This window comes from Castor canadensis, chromosome 7 (genome assembly GCF_047511655.1).
Source record: "Castor canadensis chromosome 7, mCasCan1.hap1v2, whole genome shotgun sequence".
NCBI classification, from domain to species: Eukaryota; Metazoa; Chordata; class Mammalia; order Rodentia; family Castoridae; genus Castor; species Castor canadensis.
The window spans coordinates 41,167,748-41,186,350 of record NC_133392.1 but is presented as its reverse complement, the minus strand read 5'-3'; positions in this window follow the sequence as shown (position 1 = coordinate 41,186,350).

Here is an 18,603-nt window from a genome sequence, read left to right as displayed (position 1 = left end):
GGTGGCTATGGCTGCAGCCTGCTGCCACTTCCCCAAGAATAAACATGCGCAGAGTACACAGGAAGGGGGAAGGGGTCACAGGCCACAGGATCAGGCCTAGTCAGTCACTGTCATTTGTCCCAGGTGTGTGGGGAGGGAGTGGCACTTTGCACAAGTCCTGCTCCTAACCCCACTTCACACCTCAGGGCATCAGACCCACCCCTTGTAAGTCAATTGTTAGCTCGAGGGTATAGTTCCAGAAATAACAAAATAGACATTACTTTGGTCTCTAAACTTCTCATTTAGAATTTTCTATACTTTTGGTCTCAACATAAATTTTTCCCTCCAAATATTAGCACTAGTTGTCCCATATGGTACTGTTATTGACCTGAAATGCCCTCTGAATGCCCTTCTCTAACTTTACAAATGATTTCTTTGTTAAAAGGTAGCCCTTTATTAAAGAGGCTGCCTGCTGTTAGCTAAAAGACAGGATCCTAACATTTTGTTCTTTCTAGATGGTATCTGCATCTTCCAGTCTTCTGGTTGGTAGATGTTGGAAGCTTTGTACTGAGGTTGGCCTCAGTATGCCTTGGATGACCAAGAGAAGTGGCCTTCACAGGGTTCCTTTTTTTTTTTTTTTCATTTTTCTTTTATTATTCATATGTGCATACAAGGCTTGGTTCATTTCTCCCCCCTGCCCCCACTCCCTCCCTTACCACCCACTCCACCCCCTCCCTCTCCCCCCCTCAATACCCAGCAGAAACTATTTTGCCCTTATCTCTAATTTTGTTGAAGAGAGGGTATAAGCAATAATAGGAAGGAACAAGGGTTTTTGCTGGTTGAGATAAGGATAGCTATACAGGGCATTGACTCACATTGATTTCCTGTGCGTGGGTGTTACCTTCTAGGTTAATTCTTTTTGATCTAACCTTTTCTCTAGTTCCTGGTCCCCTTTTCCTATTGGCCTCAGTTGCTTTAAGGTATCTGCTTTTGTTTCTCTGCGTTAAGGGCAACAAATGCTAGCTAGTTTTTTAGGTGTCTTACCTATCCTCACCCCTCCCTTGTGTGCTCTTGCTTTTATCATGTGCTCATAGTCCAATCCCCTTGTTGTGTTTGCCCTTGTTCTGATGTCCACATATGAGGGAGAACATACGATTTTTGGTCTTTTGGGAAAGGCTAACCTCACTCAGAAAGATGTTCTCCAATTCCATCCATTTACCAGCGAATGATAACATTTCGTTCTTCTTCATGGCTGCATAAAATTCCATTGTGTATAGGTACCACATTTTCTTAATCCATTTGTCAGTGCTGGGGCATCTTGGCTGTTTCCATAACTTGGCTATTGTGAATAGTGCTGCAATAAACATGGATGTGCAGGTGCCTCTGGAGTAACAGTCTTTTGGGTATATCCCCAAGAGTGGTATTGCTGGATCAAATGGTAGATTGATGTCAAGCTTTTTGAGTAGCCTCCAAATTTTTTTCCAGAGTGGTTGTACTAGTCTACATTCCCACCAACAGTGTAAGAGGGTTCCTTTTTCCCCGCATCCTTGCCAACACCTGTTGTTGGTGGTGTTGCTGAGGATGGCTATTCTAATAGGGGTGAGGTGGAATCTTAGCGTGGTTTTAATTTGCATTTCCTTTATTGCTAGAGATGGTGAGCATTTTGTCATGTGTTTTCTGGCCATTTGAAATTCTTCTTTTGAGAAAGTTCTGTTTACTTCATTTGCCCATTTCTTTATTGGTTCATTAGTTTTGGGAGAATTTAGTTTTATAAGTTCCCTGTATATTCTGGTTATCAGTCCTTTGTCTGATGTATAGTTGACAAATATTTTCTCCCACTCTGTGGATGTTCTCTTCAGTTTAGAGATCATTTCTTTTGATGAACAGAAGCTTTTTAGTTTTATGAGGTCCCATTTATCTATGCTATCTCTTAGTTGCTGTGCTGCTTGGGTTTCATTGAGAAAGTTCTTACCTATACCTACTAACTCCAGAGTATTTCCTACTCTTTCTTGTATCAACTTAAGAGTTTGTGGTCTGATATTAAGATCCTGGATCCATTTTGAGTTAATCTTGGTGTAGGGTGATATGCATGGATCTAGTTTCAGTTTTTTGCAGACTGCTAACCAGTTTTCCCAGCAGTTTTTGTTGAAGAGGCTGCTATTTCTCCATTGTATATTTTTAGCTCCTTTGTCAAAGATAAGTTGCTTATAGTTGTGTGGCTTCATATCTGGATCCTCTATTCTGTTCCACTGGTCTTCATGTCTGTTTTTGTGCCAGTACCATGCTGTTTTTATTGTTATTGCTTTGTAATATAGTTTGAAGTCAGGTATTGTGATACCTCCAGCATTGTTCTTTTGACTGAGTATTGCCTTGGCTATTCGTGGCCTCTTGTGTTTCCATATAAATTTCACAGTAGATTTTTCAATCTCTTTAATGAATGTCATTGGAATTTTGATGGGAATTGCATTAAACATGTAGATTACTTTTGGGAGTATTGACATTTTTACTATGTTGATTCTACCAATCCATGAGCATGGGAGATCTCTCCACTTTATATAGTCTTCCTCAATCTCTTTCTTCAGAAGTGTATAGTTTTCCTTGTAGAGGCCTTTCACATCTTTTGTTAGGTTTACACCTAGGTATTTGATTTTTTTTGAGGCTATTGTAAATGGAATTGTTGTCATACATTCTTTTTCCGTTTGCTCATTGTTAGTGTATAGAGATGCTAATGATTTTTCTATGTTGATTTTATATCCTGCTACCTTGCTATAGCTATTGATGATGTCTAGAAGCTTCTGAGTAGAGTTTTTTTGGTCTTTAAGGTATAGGATCATGTCGTCTGCAAATAGGGATATTTTGACAGTTTCTTTACCTATTTGTATTCCTTTTATTCCTTCTTCTTGCCTAATTGCTCTGGCTAGGAATTCCAGTACTATGTTGAATAGGAGTGGAGATAGTGGGCATCCTTGTCTGGTTCCTGATTTTAGAGGGAATGGTTTTAGTTTTTCTCCGTTAAGTATAATGCTGGCTGTAGGTTTGTCATATATAGCTTTTATAATGTTGAGGTACTTTCCTTCTATTCCTAGTTTTCTTAGAGCTTTTATCATGAAATGATGTTGGATTTTATCGAAGGCTTTTTCTGCATCTATTGAGATGATCAAGTGGTTTTTGTCTTTGCTTCTGTTAATGTGGTTTATTACGTTTATTGATTTTCGTATGTTGAACCACCCCTGCATCCCTGGGATGAAGCCTACTTGGTCGTGGTGAATAATCTTTTTGATGTGTTGCTGAATTCGGTTTGCCATTATTTTGTTGAGGATTTTTGCATCAATGTTCATTAAGGAGATTGGCCTATAGTTCTCCTTTTGGGAGGTGTCTTTGCCTGGTTTTGGGATAAGTGTAATACTGGCTTCATAAAATGTGTTTGGCAGTTTTCCTTCCCTTTCTATTTCGTGGAACAGTTTAAGGAGGGTTGGTATCAGTTCTTCTTTAAAGGTCTGATAGAATTCAGCAGAGAATCCATCAGGTCCTGGACTTTTCTTTTTGGGGAGACTCTTGATTGCTGCTTCAATTTCATTTTGTGTTATAGATCTATTCAGGTGATTAATTTCCTCTTGGTTCAGTATTGGATGATCATATGTATCTAGAAATCTGTCCATTTCTTTTAGATTTTCAAATTTATTTGAATATAGGTTCTCAAAGTAGTCTCTGATGATTTCCTGGACTTCCATGGTGTTTGTTGTTATCTCCCCTTTTGCATTCCTAATTCTACTAATTTGGGTTTTTTCTCTCCTCATTTTAGTCAGTTTTGCCAGGGGTCTATCGATCTTGTTTATTTTTTTAAAGAACAAACTTTTTGTTTCATTAATTCTTTGTATGGCTTTTTGGGTTTCTATTTCATTGATTTCAGCTCTTATTTTTATTATTTCTCTCCTTCTATTTGTTTTGGGATTTGCTTGTTCTTGTTTTTCTAGGAGTTTGAGATGTATCATTAGGTCATTGATTTGGGATCTTTCAATCTTTTTAATATATGCATTCATGGCTATAAACTTTCCTCTCAAGACTGCCTTAGCTGTGTCCCATAGGTTCCGGTAGGTTGTGTTTTCATTTTCATTGACTTTCAGGAACTTTTTAATTTCCTCTTTTATTGCATCGATGATCCACTCTTCATTAAGTAATGAGTTATTTAGTTTCCAGCTGTTTGCATGTTTTTTGTCTTTACTTTTGTTGTTGAGTTCTACTTTTACTACATTGTGGTCAGATAGTATGCACGGTATTATTTCTATTTTCTTGTATTTGCTGAGGCTTGCTTTGTGCCCTAGGATATGATCTGTTTTGGAGAAGGTTCCATGGGCTGCTGAGAAGAATGTATATTGTGTAGAGGTTGGATGAAATGTTCTGTAGACATCTACTAGGTCCACTTGATCTATTGCATATTTTAGATCTTGGATTTCTTTATTGAGTTTTTGTTTGGATGACCTATCTATTGATGATAATGGGGTGTTAAAGTCTCCCACAACCACTGTGTTGGCGTTTATATATGCTTTTAGGTCTTTCAGAGTATGTTTGATAAAATTGGGTACGTTGACATTGGGTGCGTACAGATTGATGGTTATTATTTCCTTTTGGTCTATTTCCCCTTTTATTAGTATGGAATGTCCTTCTTTATCTCATTTGATCAATGTAGGTTTGAAGTCTACTTTGTCAGAGATAAGTATTGCTACTCCTGCCTGTTTTTGGGGGCCATTGGCTTGGTAAATCTTCTTCCAGCCTTTCATCCTAAGCATATGCTTATTTCTGTCGGTGAGATGAGTCTCCTGTAAGCAACAAATTGTTGGATCTTCTTTTTTTAATCCATTTTGTCAAACAGTGTCTTTTGATGGGTGAATTAAGTCCATTAACATTGAGCGTTAGTACTGATAGGTATGTGGTGATTCCTGCCATTTAGTTGTCTTAGTTGTTTGAAGGTTTGATTGTGTGTACCTAACTTGATGTTACTCTCTACTGTTTTGCTTTTTCTTATCCTGTGGTTTGGTGCTGCCTGCCTTTTCATGGTTAAGTTGGGTGTCACTTTCTGTGTGCAGGATCCCTTGCAGAATCTTTTGTAATGGTGGCTTTGTGGTCACATATTGTTTTAGTTTCTGCTTATCATGGAAGACTTTTATTGCTCCATCTATTTTGAATGATAGCTTTGCTGGGTAGAGTATCCTGGGGTTGAAGTTATTTTTGTTCAGTGCCCGGAAGATCTCACCCCACGCTCTTCTTACTTTTAATGTTTCTGTTGAGAAGTCTGCTGTGATTTTGATTGGTTTACCTTGTATGTTACTTGTTTTTTCTCTCTTACAGCCTTCAATATTCTTTCCTTAGTTTCTGAACTTGTTGTTTTAATGATGATATGTCGTGGAGTAGTTCTATTTTGATCTGGTCTGTTTGGTGTCCTGGAGGCCTCTTGCATCTGTATGGGAATATCTTCCTGTAGATTTGGGAAATTTTCCGTTATTATTTTGTTGAATATATTACGCATTCCCTTCGCTTGCACCTCTTCTCCTTCTTTGATGCCCATGATTCTCAAGTTTGGTCTTTTGATGGAGTCAGTGAGTTCTTGCATTTTCTTTTCACAGGTCTTGAGTTGTTTAATTAATAGTTCAGTTTTTCCTTTAATTACCATTTCATCTTCAAGTTCTGAGATTCTGTCTTCTGTTTGTTCTATTCTGCTGGATTGGCCTTCCGTTTTGTTTTGCAGTTCTGTTTCATTCTTTTTTCTGAGGTTTTCCATATCCTGGCAGTTTTCTTCTTTAATGTTGTCTATTTTTGTCCTGAGTTCATTTATCCGTTTATTCATTGTGTTCTCTCTTTCACTTTGGTGTTTATACAGTGCTTCTATGGTTTCCTTTATTTCTTCTTTTGCTTTTTCAAATTCTCTATTTTTATTGTCTTGGAATTTCTTGAGTGTCTCCTGTACATTTTGGTTGACCCTATCCAGTATCATCTCTATAAAATTCTCATTGAGTACTTGTAGTATGTCTTCTTTTAAATTATTCTTGTGGGCTTCATTGGGTCCTTTGGCCTAGTTTATCTTCATTTTGTTGGAGTCTGGATCTGAGTTTCTGTTCTCTTCATTCCCCTCTGGTTCCTGTACTAATTTTTTGCTGTGGGGAAACTGGTTTCCCTGTTTTTTCTGTCTTCCCATCATTGTCCTTGGTGTTGTTACTGTCCCTGTACTGTGTGCAATTAAGTATTTTCTAGCTTGTAATAATAATAATAATAGCTTGTAGTAATAACAATGGTAATATTTAGAATGGAAGGGTGAGCTGAGATGGAAAGCAAGAAGTTAAAGAAAAGGGGAATACAAATATACAGACAAGAGGGAGAAAGCAGAATAAGATATCAGACAAGAGAGTTTCAAAGGTAGAAACAGGGAGTGTTAGTGTACTAATTGACAGTAAGCTGAACAGACATTAGAGAGACAGAGAGAGGATTGAAAATCAAAGATTAGAAAATAAAAAATAAGTAAATGAAAGTAATATCTATATATAAAAATGAATTAAAATAAAATGGAAAATAGAAGATTAAAAAAAAAAAAACAAAAAAACCCCCAAAAAACTTCCAAGTTTATATGCAATGCAGTTTCAGTCTTAATAATTTGGGTGTCCGTCTCAATCTCCAGTCCTGGAGTTGGTGCCTCAGATGTTGTTCTGTTGTTGTCTCATCAAAGGGGATGCATAAAGTAGAACAAAACTACACACTCACACACACACACACACACACACACACACAAAAAGCCCCACCAAGTGTCCCAAGTTCAAATGCAATACAGTTTCAGTAAGTTTTTCAGCTTGCAGGTGTAATTCGGTTGTTCTCTCATCAAAGGTAGGGAGAAAAAGAAAAAAAAGCATCTGGAGGCAGTTCTGAGAGTGGTATCTGCAACTGTGGCTTGCCTGCCTGCTGCTCTCAGCCTGTAGCTGGCAGCGTTATTTATGCAGATCTCTGGGGTGAGCTTAGCACTCATCTGGTCCCACAGGCTTTGTTTGCTCAGAGTTCTCCTGTGCAGGAGCCTCTGCTACAGGCTTTCCCCTTTCCAAGCACTGGGAAAGGTGACACTGCCCCCGCGTTGTCAGGCCTGTGTGTTTATTTACAGTTCATGTGGGAGGTGGGTCTTCCCCCCTCTCCTCTGAAGTTTTCCTCCCACTGCCACTTTCAGAAGCTTTCCTGCTCCTGCTTACTGGGTGGTGCTGCTGCTCCTGCTGGCCGCCATGTTTGTTTACAGTTCACTTGGGAAGTGGGTCTTTCCTCCTCTCCTGTGGAGTTTTCCTCCCTCCTCCATTCTCCCAAGCTTTCCCGCTCCTGGCTGCTGGGTGCGCACCCCACTCCCGCCAGAGGCTCTCCGGCCCGCCCAGCTTGTTTATTTACAGTCCTGGGAAGGATTCCCTTCCCCCAATCTTCAGCACTCAGGGCGCCCCACCCTCTTTCCAGCGTGTCTTAACTGTTCTTATTGCTTATTACTCAGTTTCTCTTTTTTTCCCTGGTGGAGGTCAGTCTGTCCAGGGGGCTATGCTGCTCTGGCCCAGGCTTGTCTGAGGGGGTACTGCAGTACCGCGAAGCTCACCTGGTCCGCATCTTCCCAAGTCATATGGGCGCCGGCCACTGGCGGCCCTGGGGGCCCTCCTCGTTTCTCCATTTAACATGAAGTGGAGATTCTCTGCACCGGCTGGAGATGGGGAGGGGTCAAAGTTATGCCTTTTCTCAGTGATTATGCCTCCAAAGTGTGTCTCCAGCGTCTCTCCAAGATTTCACTATAGGAGGGTCGCTTTCTGCTTCCTACCTCTAGCCGCCATCTTGCTCTCTCAACAGGGTTCCTTAAATTACAATACCATACTCCAATTAGACCTTTTCTATAAAAGTAAAAACGTAAACTGAGGTCCTCTATAAAAGTTTCTACCTTCTAAGCCTCTCCAATACTCAGAACCTTTTAACAAGTGGTTCTCTCTTCAACAGGCCATGGTAGGAAAAGGGCAAGTCATATGTCCCCTTCCAGTTATCAGATCTAAGGTAAATTTAAAAACATCTAAACACAGACGACATGATCCTATACTTTAAAGACCCAAAAAACTCTACTCAGAAGCTTCTGGACATCATCAATTAGCTATAGCAAGGTAGCAGGATATAAAATCAACATAGAAAAATCATTAGCATTTCTATACACTAAAAATGAGAAAACTGAAGAAGAATGTATGACAACAATTCCATTTACAATAGCCTCAAAAAAATCAAATACCTAGGTGTAAACCTAACAAAAGATGTGAATGACCTCTATGAGGAAAACTATAAACTTCTGAAGAAAGAGATTGAGAAAGACTATAGAAAGTGGAGAGATCTCCCATGCTCATGGATTGGTAGAATCAACATAGTAAAAATGTCGATACACCCAAAAGTAATCTACATGTTTAATGCAATTCCCATCAAAATTCCAATGACACTCATTAAAGAGATTGAAAAATCTACTGTGAAATTTATATGGAAACACAAGAGGCCACGAATAGCCAAGGCAATACTCAGTCAAAAGAACAATGCTGGAGGTATCACAATACCTGACTTCAAACTATATTACAAAGCAATAACAATAAAAACAACATGGTACTGACACAAAAACAGACATGAAGACCAGTGGAACAGAATAGAGGACCCAGATATGAAGCCAGACAACTATAACCAACTTGTCTTTGACAAAGGAGCTAAAAATATACAATGGAGAAATAGCAGCCTCTTCAACAGAAACTGCTGGGAAAACTGGTTAGCAGTCTGCAAAAAACTGAAACTAGATCCATGTATATCACCCTATACCAATATTAACTCAAAATGGATCAAGGATCTAAATATCAGACCACAAACTCTAAAGTTGATATAGGAAAGAGTAGGAAATACTCTGGAGTTTGTAGGTATAGGCAAGAACTTTCTCAATGAAACCCCAGCAGCACAGCAACTAAGAGATAGCATAGATAAATGGGACCTGATAAAACTAAAAAGCTTCTGCTCATCAAAAGAAATGTTCTCTAAACTGAAGAGAACACCCACAGAGTGGGAGAAAATATTTGTCAACTATACATCAGACAAAGGACTGATAACCAGAATATACAGGGAACTTATAAAACTAAATTCTCCCAAAACTAATGAACCAATAAAGAAATGGGCAAATGAACTAAACAGAACTTTCTCAAAAGAAGAAATTCAAATGGCCAAAAAACACATGAAAAAATGCTCACCATCTCTAGCAATAAAGGAAATGCAAATTAAAACCACACTAAGATTCCACTTCACCCCTGTTAGAATAGCCATCAGTAGCAACACCATGAACAACAGGTATTGGCGAGGATGCGGGGGAAAAAGGAACCCTCTTACACTGTTGGGAATGTAAACTAGTACAACCACTCTGGAAAAAAATTTGGAGGCTACTCAAAAAGCTAGACATTGATCTACCATTTGATCCAGCAATACCACTCTTGGGGATATACCCAAAAGACTGTGACACAGGTTACTCCAGAGGCACCTGCACACCCATGTTTATTGCAACACTATTCACAATAGCCAAGTTATGGAAACAGCCAAGATGCCCCACCACTGACGAATGGATTAAGAAAATGTGGTATCTACACACAATGGAATTTTATGCAGCCATGAAGAAGAACGAAATGTTATCATTCCCTGGTAAATGGATGGAATTGGAGAACATCATTCTGAGTGAGGTTAGCCTGGCCCAAAAGACCAAAAATCGTATGTTCTCCCTCATACGTGGACATTAGATCAAGGGCAAACACAACAATGGGATTGGACTTTGAGCACATGATAAAAGCGAGAGCATACAAGAGAGGAGTGAGGATAGGTAAGACACCTAAAAAAATTAGCTAGCATTTGTTGCCCTTAACGCAGAGAAACTAAAGCAGATACCTTAAAGCAACTGAGGCCAATAGGAAAAGGGGACCAGGAACTAGAGAAAAGGTTAGATCAAAAAGAATTAACCCAGAAGGTAACACACATGCACAGGAAATTAATGTGAGTCAATGCCCTGTATAGCTATCCTTATCTCAACCAGCAAAAACCCTTGTTCCTTCCTATTATGGCTTATACTCTCTCTACAACAAAATTAGAGATAAGGGCAAAATAGTTTCTGCTGAGTATTGAGGAGGTGGAGGGAGAGAGAGGGGGCAGAGTGAGTGGAAAGAGAGGAGGTGGGGGCAGGGGGGAGAAATGACCCAAGCCTTGTATGGACACATGAATAATAAAATAAAATAAATAAATAAATAAAAATTAAAAAAAAACATCTAAACATCTGTACTGATGCCCGGACAAATACATTCCAGCCTTTATCTCTGTGATCCAAATCTTTCAACTGACATGAAAGTATATTATGCTTCTACCATACCAGACTCTTATCTCATTAGAAAAGCAATGGGTTCTGGCCCAGGCCACTCAGGTTGTAAATGATTATATGACTCAAGCAGTAGAGTGCCGCTTTACAAGCATAAAGTCCTGACTTCAAGCCCAGTACAGTCAAAGTAAAAAAAAATAATAATAATAATATTTGGGGCTGAGGAAGTAGCTCAATGGGAGAGTGTCTGCCCAGCATATGCAAAGCCCTGGGTTCAATTCCCCAGCATTACTAAAAAAAATTAAAAAATGGTAAAGAAGATAAGTGGCATTAATGTCACTTCAGCCATTTCATAGTGGAAAAACGTAGTTTAACCTAGACTAGATCCCTCATTCTTCAAGTGAGGAAACAGGCCCAGTTCAGAGACTTGCTCTCCAGAGTGTCAGGTGTCAATGTAAAATAACAACTTTACTTTACAGCAATAACCTAAAAAAAAAAAATCCTCTTACCTTTCTACAGCATCTTAAGGATGCTATTAGAAAGCATACCACAGTGGACTCAGAGTCACAGGTGAGAGAGGTTCTCCTCAAAGATAAATTTCTAACAGTCAGCCCCAGATATTTGTAAAAACTCAGACTGTGGCTGAAGGGAAAAGTCACTGAACCAAGTAATACAGCTAGCCATGTCTGTATTTATAGCTATGTCTGTATGTCTGGGACCTTACTAACAGGAGAGAAAACGATAAGAGACCATGGCCTCATTGCTGCTCTCAGAGGGCCCCACCCGACTGGGGCCTGTATCCTGAACTTGCTACCATGGTGGACAGGAGGGGCACTTCTGCAGAGAATGCTTAAGGGGGGACAGCTCGGGAGACAGCCCCACCCCCAACTGTGACCCTGCCCTCTGCAAGGGTAACCACTGGAGGTGTAAGTGCCCCCATCACCAGATGGAAGGCGAGGTGCTACCTCCTATGGATTGATGGGTGATGGGTCCCAGCCTCCTGTCCATACTCCATTTGTTGGTATCAATGTTGAGGAGCCATAATGGCAGGAAAAGAAAAGGTCGTTTTCCTCCTAAACAGTGAAGCCCATTTCTCTGTTTTACCTTTTTCTTCTGGTCCCTGGTCCAATGACAAAAGTTATCATCCAGGACAAATCTGTCCAGCCCCTAGAGGCCTGCTCCTGGGGAGACCTCCTCTTCTGTCGCTCTTTCCTCATAGTACCTAAAACTCCAGCATCCCTGTTGGGACATGCTTTACTATCACAATTAAAAGCTCAAGTTCTCCTCCCCCCAGTCAGCTATCTCTGCTGCCCCTTCCTTCAGAAACAAAGAGATTCCACAGTGTGGACTGATGAGTGTAGGGTGAGCCAGGACGGCCCTCTCTATTCAAACAAAACTCAAAAATCCCTCACAGTTTCCACACCTAAAACAATATCCCCTCAAGCCTGAGGGATGATGAGGCCTTATGCCTACTCCTTAAAACAATAAGGGCTACTAATTAGTTGCTCCAGCCCCTATAATAAATTTAAAATTCTTATAAAAGTTAATTTTAAGATACAAGTTACAAAGTAAACAACTGGAAAGGATATAGATAGGTAATAAATGTATTTTTTGAGAAGTTAAAGGAAAAAGGAATGGCTTTTTGGATGAGAAGGGATTTTGTAAAGAAGGGTTTGTCCTAAAGATTGTTTCAAGTAGGAAGGATAAGGACAAACCATCAAAGGGTTTAGTATGTTGTATGAAGGTCTGAGTAAATTTGAAAAGTGTATAATAAAAACTTCGGTGTGTGATAAAGTTAAAGTTGAATATAATCTAAGAGTTGCCTAAAAGATTTTTAGGGTCATGTCAAACTAAAATCAAATCCTCTGTGTCTATGAAATAACAAGATTATCTTAATATTGTTCTGCTCTGAGTAACATCTACAAAAAACCATTACAGAGAAAGATTTTATCAAAGAAATTATTTGTGTTTTCTGCTGATCTTGTCAAGCTTTAAGTACTACTAAATCAGAGTTCATTTACATATTTGCTCATGTGTCTTAAATGACCACCTTGTAACTATGTTATCTAAATATGGTACAAACATTTAAAAAGTTAAAAGTGTCAATTTATATAAAATAATGAGCTAAAGCTCTCTTTTATCCAAGAGTGTTACATTTAAATCCTGACAGCCCCTGCCTCCCACAGGTCACCTACCTAGATGTGGCCTTAAAGGGACAGACTCACTCCCTGAGTCATAAATGCATCAACCCAATCTTCTGTTTCCCAACCCCCATACCATAAGACAGCTTACAGCTTTCCTGGCAGTTAGAAGATTTTGCAGAATTTAGATCCCTATGTATGTAGTCCCCTAACAGACACCTTTTTATGCTTCTCCTAATATTCCTATTTGGGTCTTAGATAATGTATGGCCACCCATTTCTCTTAGAAAAACTTGCCTCCAACATACTCTGCTCCTCTGGTTGACTACCTGCCTTCTCAGGGAACTTCTCAGAGAGCATGCAAACCAGATCCTGTCCCACCCTATAACAATTTCTGTTAAACCAGGGCATCTTGTTCTCCTAAAAGGATCTTCTACCCTCTCCATTGGGACTTTGATGGACCAGCCCTCATCTGGTCATTCTCATGACACCCACTGCTGTCAAGCTCAATGGGTCCCCCAATGGTGGCACCTCTCAAGAAACAATTAGAAAAATGGAGAAGGGAATTGGAGGATTCTTGAAATTGTCTAGGGAACAGCATTTCACAGTGGTTCTCCTGGCCAATGCCCATCCCAATGCCTATGTTTCTTGCTCTTCTATTCTTAAGCTTCCTCCCTTGTATCACACTGCATGTCTGCTATTGCTAATCAAAGTTTAACCAGTTGTACCTCCAGGGATACCGACCTCTCCAAAACCATCCAGAGGACTTCTATGAGGGCCCCCACCGGGTTATGAACATCAAGACCCCCTTACAAGACGCCTGCTACAATTCCTCGACTCACTACATGAGGATAGTTGGCTGATAACCACCATGCGGAGGTCGGAGGATTGGCTCGAGACTCTTTACGACCTATGGCTACAAGGGACCTTCATCAAATTCAAAGAAGAAATTTTCATTTTCGGAGCCTGGGTGTATGCCATCATGAGACTCACCACCCCAATGCTGTTTGCCAACTAACCCTCCCTTCTCCTATGCCGCCCCTTGCCAGCTATAAGAAGTCAGAGTGAACACAACACCCCCCCTTCCTTAACAAACAAAAAAGGGAGGAATGTTGGCAATAATGGCGCTGATAAGTTTCTGTTCTTGCTGCACCCTTAAGCTTCTGTTTCCCTGGGTCACCGTCCTGCCTCAAGTCTAGCTTGAATTCCCCTTCTGCCCCAACCTCCAATCAGCATGAACCATAAGATCCTAACCAATCAGATCATGCTGAATCCCACTGAGGGGTATTTAAGCCCCTGTCCTTCTCTCTCTTGCTCTCTTGGCTCTCTCTCTCTCCCAGGCAGAAATAAAGAATCTCTTGGCCAGATCACTCCTCTCCAGGTGGTCACTTTGGGGCCTACGGTCCCAGCCTACATTAACAGAAGGATCCCCACACTCACAAACTTGCCCACTCTTAACATTATATAGCTTCCTAATTTTTAACAATCTAACAAGTAAAATGATAGTTTGTGTTGTTTGAATTTCTGACTATTAATGCATTTAGTTTTTCATATATTTTTGTGTTTCCTCACTTGTAATTAGTTTCGAATACTCTATATCGTATATTACTGTTTTTGTTGATTTGCAAGAGCTTCTTATATTTTCTAGATATTAGTCCCTTGCAAATTTTCAATACCAAAAGTTCCTTATAATCAGTTATATTTGTGAACTGTTTATAATATTCACATAACATTTTTAAATGTGTTATATCAAAAATTATTCTCTTTTCAATGTTTTATTTTCATCTTTTCATTCTCTATAAATATTGCAAATAAATAAGAATGCTACTTATAAAAGAAAAAATGTAGAGCTAGAATCTTACAAAGCTGTCATTTTTCACCAAATAATTTCTAAGTTTAATTCAGTTAACTAAAAATATCATCAGATGTTTTTAGGAACTTAGTTCACTGATCTAAATAAACACAACAGAGTAGCTAGGGTAGAAATTTAAAAACTAGAACATTAAGAAATGTCCTCACAGATATTAAAATGCAATTAAAACTACAAAAAGAAGATGAAAGGGAGGGAAAAGAAGGAAAGAAGTAAGGAAGGGAGGAAGAAAACAGAAGAATAACACTGAACTATGGTCAGAACAGTACTATAAAACATAGAGCAATTAAAAATGACCTGAGTATATGTAATAATATACATGTTAAAGAAAAATCAATTGTGAATTATTACACAAATAGGATTGAGAAGTGGTGTAGCAAAGTGCATTTGTACTTTGGAGCCCAACTGCCTGCCTTCCAATCTTGTCTATTTACTAGCTTCTTGACCTAAAGCATGTCACTCAATGTCTCTCTACCACTATTTACTCACTTGCATAGTAAAGATTATGAGTTAAAATGCAAAAAAATAATTTGAGCAGTGCCTGGCTGGCATATCCAAAGTATTATTTAAATGTTAGGTATATTTTCCTTTTTGAAAATGACAGATTAAAGTTCTATCAATCTTTTCTGTGATGCTATACAAATATCATAAGGGTAATGAAATATAGTGTCAGTTGCCCAAACCATAACAGAAGAGGAAAGGCTGCCCAGTGAAGGAAACATCAGACGAAGCTTTAGAATGCCACCAAAGGAGGATTCCTGAAGTTGGAAGAGCAAGGGCCCTAAAATAAGTGGTAAAATCTAAGAGAAACAATCAGAGATCCTTTTTTGAAAGGGGTGTGAAAGTCTGAAGCTGAGGTTTCCTTGATCTCTTGGCTCCATGGAAAAGCAGAGAAGAGACAACTGAATGAAGAAAGTCACAGCCTCACTATCTTTGTAGGAAGTGGTCAGGCAGTGAGGCAGAGAGAGGAGCAGCCTTGAGATTTCTTTCCTTGTTTTCTAGGGAGAAGTAATAGCTTAAGGATTTTCTTTTAATGATCTGTATTAAATGTGTATTCCTGCAAATAACTTTGTTGATTGTGTTTAGTTTTTAGTTCTCTTTACTAAATAAAAATCAAATACATATAGAGGAAGATTGTTTTAAAAAGAAGTGGTGAAAACACAACAAAATGAAGACAACATACCTGTATTGTCAAAAAATGTAGATGGACTAATATTTTGGTTGGAAGAATGTGAACTTAATGTCAGACAAGTTGATTTCTGGGCAAAAAGCATCAAGAGTGACAATAAGTGGCCTAGATATGGTTTGGATAAGTGTCCACATGATAAAAGCATATTCCTAACCATGGCACTATCAGCAGGTGGTGAATCCTTTAAGAGGTGGAGACTAGTGGGAGGTCTTCTAGTCATCCAGGGAATGCCCTTGAAAGGAATAATGATGATGAAAGTGTTTTTTTTTTAAAGGATATAGCTGCAAGTCTGTTCAGAGAAGGAAGAAAACTGAGGAATTCAGATATTTGAGGCTAAAGTTTCTTTACCCATTAATCTAAAGCAAAATAAATTCCAGATAGCTTGAGAATTAAATGCATTTTAATTTAAAAAGTTGGACAGAGAAAAAGCAGAATAATGGAAGAGATTGCAACTTATAAATGCTCCCAATAAAAACAATTAGAAAAAAAGATAAATTGTAAGAAAATTTTTTTTTTCAGAAACTAGAGAATCATTGAAGTACAACAGACTGAACCTAAGACAAAATTCTCAAGAATTTGAGAAACCACTGCAACACAGAGGAGCCATCTTTCTGCCATCCACATTTTCCCTCAGAGCATTTGGTACTGAAAGAGATTGAGGGTCCAGGCTAGGCCACTACCAAGAAGCAGAGAAGCTAGCAAAGCCTTTGGCAGAATTTTTGGGTTAGAATGACTATATTCTGCTAGCTTTTTCCTCAAGATGTTTGCTGACTCTTAGAGCTGCACATGGGAGGAGGATAAGAAGCAGGAAAGAAAACCTCTGAAAAGCAAGGAGGCATTGGGGTAGTTTTCAAGTGCAGATGAGATAACTAGAGGAATGCAGAACCCATGAGGGGCAAGAGGCCCAGAGATCAACCCTGGATTTCAGTTAAAGCCCTGGAAAGCCACATAATATAAAGCAGGGTCCCCTGAGGAATAAGTCCCTTGCCTACCTAGTACTCAACCTTAGGGATGAAGATGTAGCTACAATTTCTTGATTATTTAGGGTTTTAGTCCTACTGACATGCTGTGATGGTTGATTTTATGTCAATATGGGTAAGCTTTTGTGTATAGGTATTTGGTCGAACACTAGTCTACATGTTAGAGTGATGGTATTTTGTAGATCTGAGTAGCCTGTATAGTCAGTTGACTTTAAGAAGATTACCCTTATAATGAGGATTGGTTTCATCCTATAAAGATTTAAGACCAGAAACGGAAGTTTCTTGGAGAAGAGGTAATTTTGTTGCAAACCATAATGTGGAAATCCTGCCTAAGTTTCCGGTCTGCTGGTATGACCTGTACTCCAGACGTGAGACTTCAACTTTTGCCTCAGTTTGAAGCTCATTGCTTACTCAAGGAAGTTCCTGTTTTCTAGCCCCACAATCCTGTAACCCAGTTCCTTAAATCTCTCTCCTTTCCTCCCTACCCACTGCTTCCTCCCTATAAACTGAGGTGCTTCTCAATTTATGATGGGCTTATGTCCTGATAAACCCATTATAATTTGAAAGTACGGTAAGTCGAAAGTGCACTTAATATACCTAACCTACCAAACCAATGTAGGTTAGCTGAGGCTGTCTTAAATGTGCTCAGAGCACTTATATTAGCCTAAAGTTGGGCAAACAAAACCTAATTTATAACAAAGTGTTGGATATCTCATGTAATTTGTTAAATGTGGTACTGCAAGTGAAAAACAAAATGTTTCTATAGGTACATTTTTGCACCATTGTAAAGTCAAAACATTTAAAATCCAGCCATTATAAATAAGGAACCATATTCATAATATAATGTAATACTATATAATATAAAATACTTGTATAAAAAATGCCCTTCCACCAACCCTAACAAGTCCTTCACATAAAGGAGATACCTTAAAACAAATAATGGTATCTTATCATGGGAAAATCAATATATTACTTGTAACTTGTCAGCTCACTGAACACAAATTTGCTAAATGAGAGTAAAAATGCCATCATTTCAACATGAGGCTGTTTAGGGCAATGATTAAACAGTTGGATTTAGCCATTTTAAGATTGACTTACATAACCAACCCATTTATTGCAGCAATTGAAGGACCAGCTGTAGATTCCACTTAATACAGCTGCTTACACAGCTGCAGTACCACAATGATTATTTTCAGAATGCACCGTTTACATTTTAATCTAGTTTATAGAACATTTTAAGGTTCTATAAAAAGACAACATTTATTTTATTGAATGTCATAGCTCAAAGAACATATTACAGGGATAGATTCAATTTATGAGAAAAAAATCATTAATCATTACATGGTGTGACCATGCTGAATGCAGAAATTGAGCCTGAAAATTTTTCTGAAGTAATATTTCCATGAAAATCATGAATTATATTAAAGTTAGGACCAAGTGGCTTATGGGAATGTATTTTTTATTTCTTTCATGTGACCCTAAGACCTGGTGCAGTGATAATGTATCTAAAATATCATTATTGAGTCAATATATAAAATTTGTTTGAAGGCATCCATGTCTTGTATTAAGCATGTCCCCATCTGTCTTTGCAGCTGTTATATAAATGTGTAAGTCATGGGTGGACCCCTTTGGATCATTATTCCCTTTATTCTCTCTCTCTTCATTCCTATCCTCTTCCTCTACTTTCTCCTCTCCCAACTTTTTACATCTCTCTAGTCTTAGATATATGGACTAGATCCTCCTCAATAGCATTTTCAAATCAATTAAAATGAAATCCATTCACATTTCAAACCACAGACTAAGTTATGAATGTCTCACCCTGAAAGATTATGTTATGGAAATGGAATGTTAGCTAAAATGTATTTTCATTAATTTGCTTTTCTCAGTAAGGGTTAGGGTTAAGACTATGGCCAAAATGTAAGCTCTGAGAGAGCAAGAATTTATTTCTTACTATTTAATGAATGTCAATTTTCTCTGCGTTTTCAATAAAAATGTTATGTATTTTGCTCTAAATATCTTTATAGCAAAGATATTTATATTTATCAACATCAACAATAGTTCTAGAACATTTTTTGTGACAAG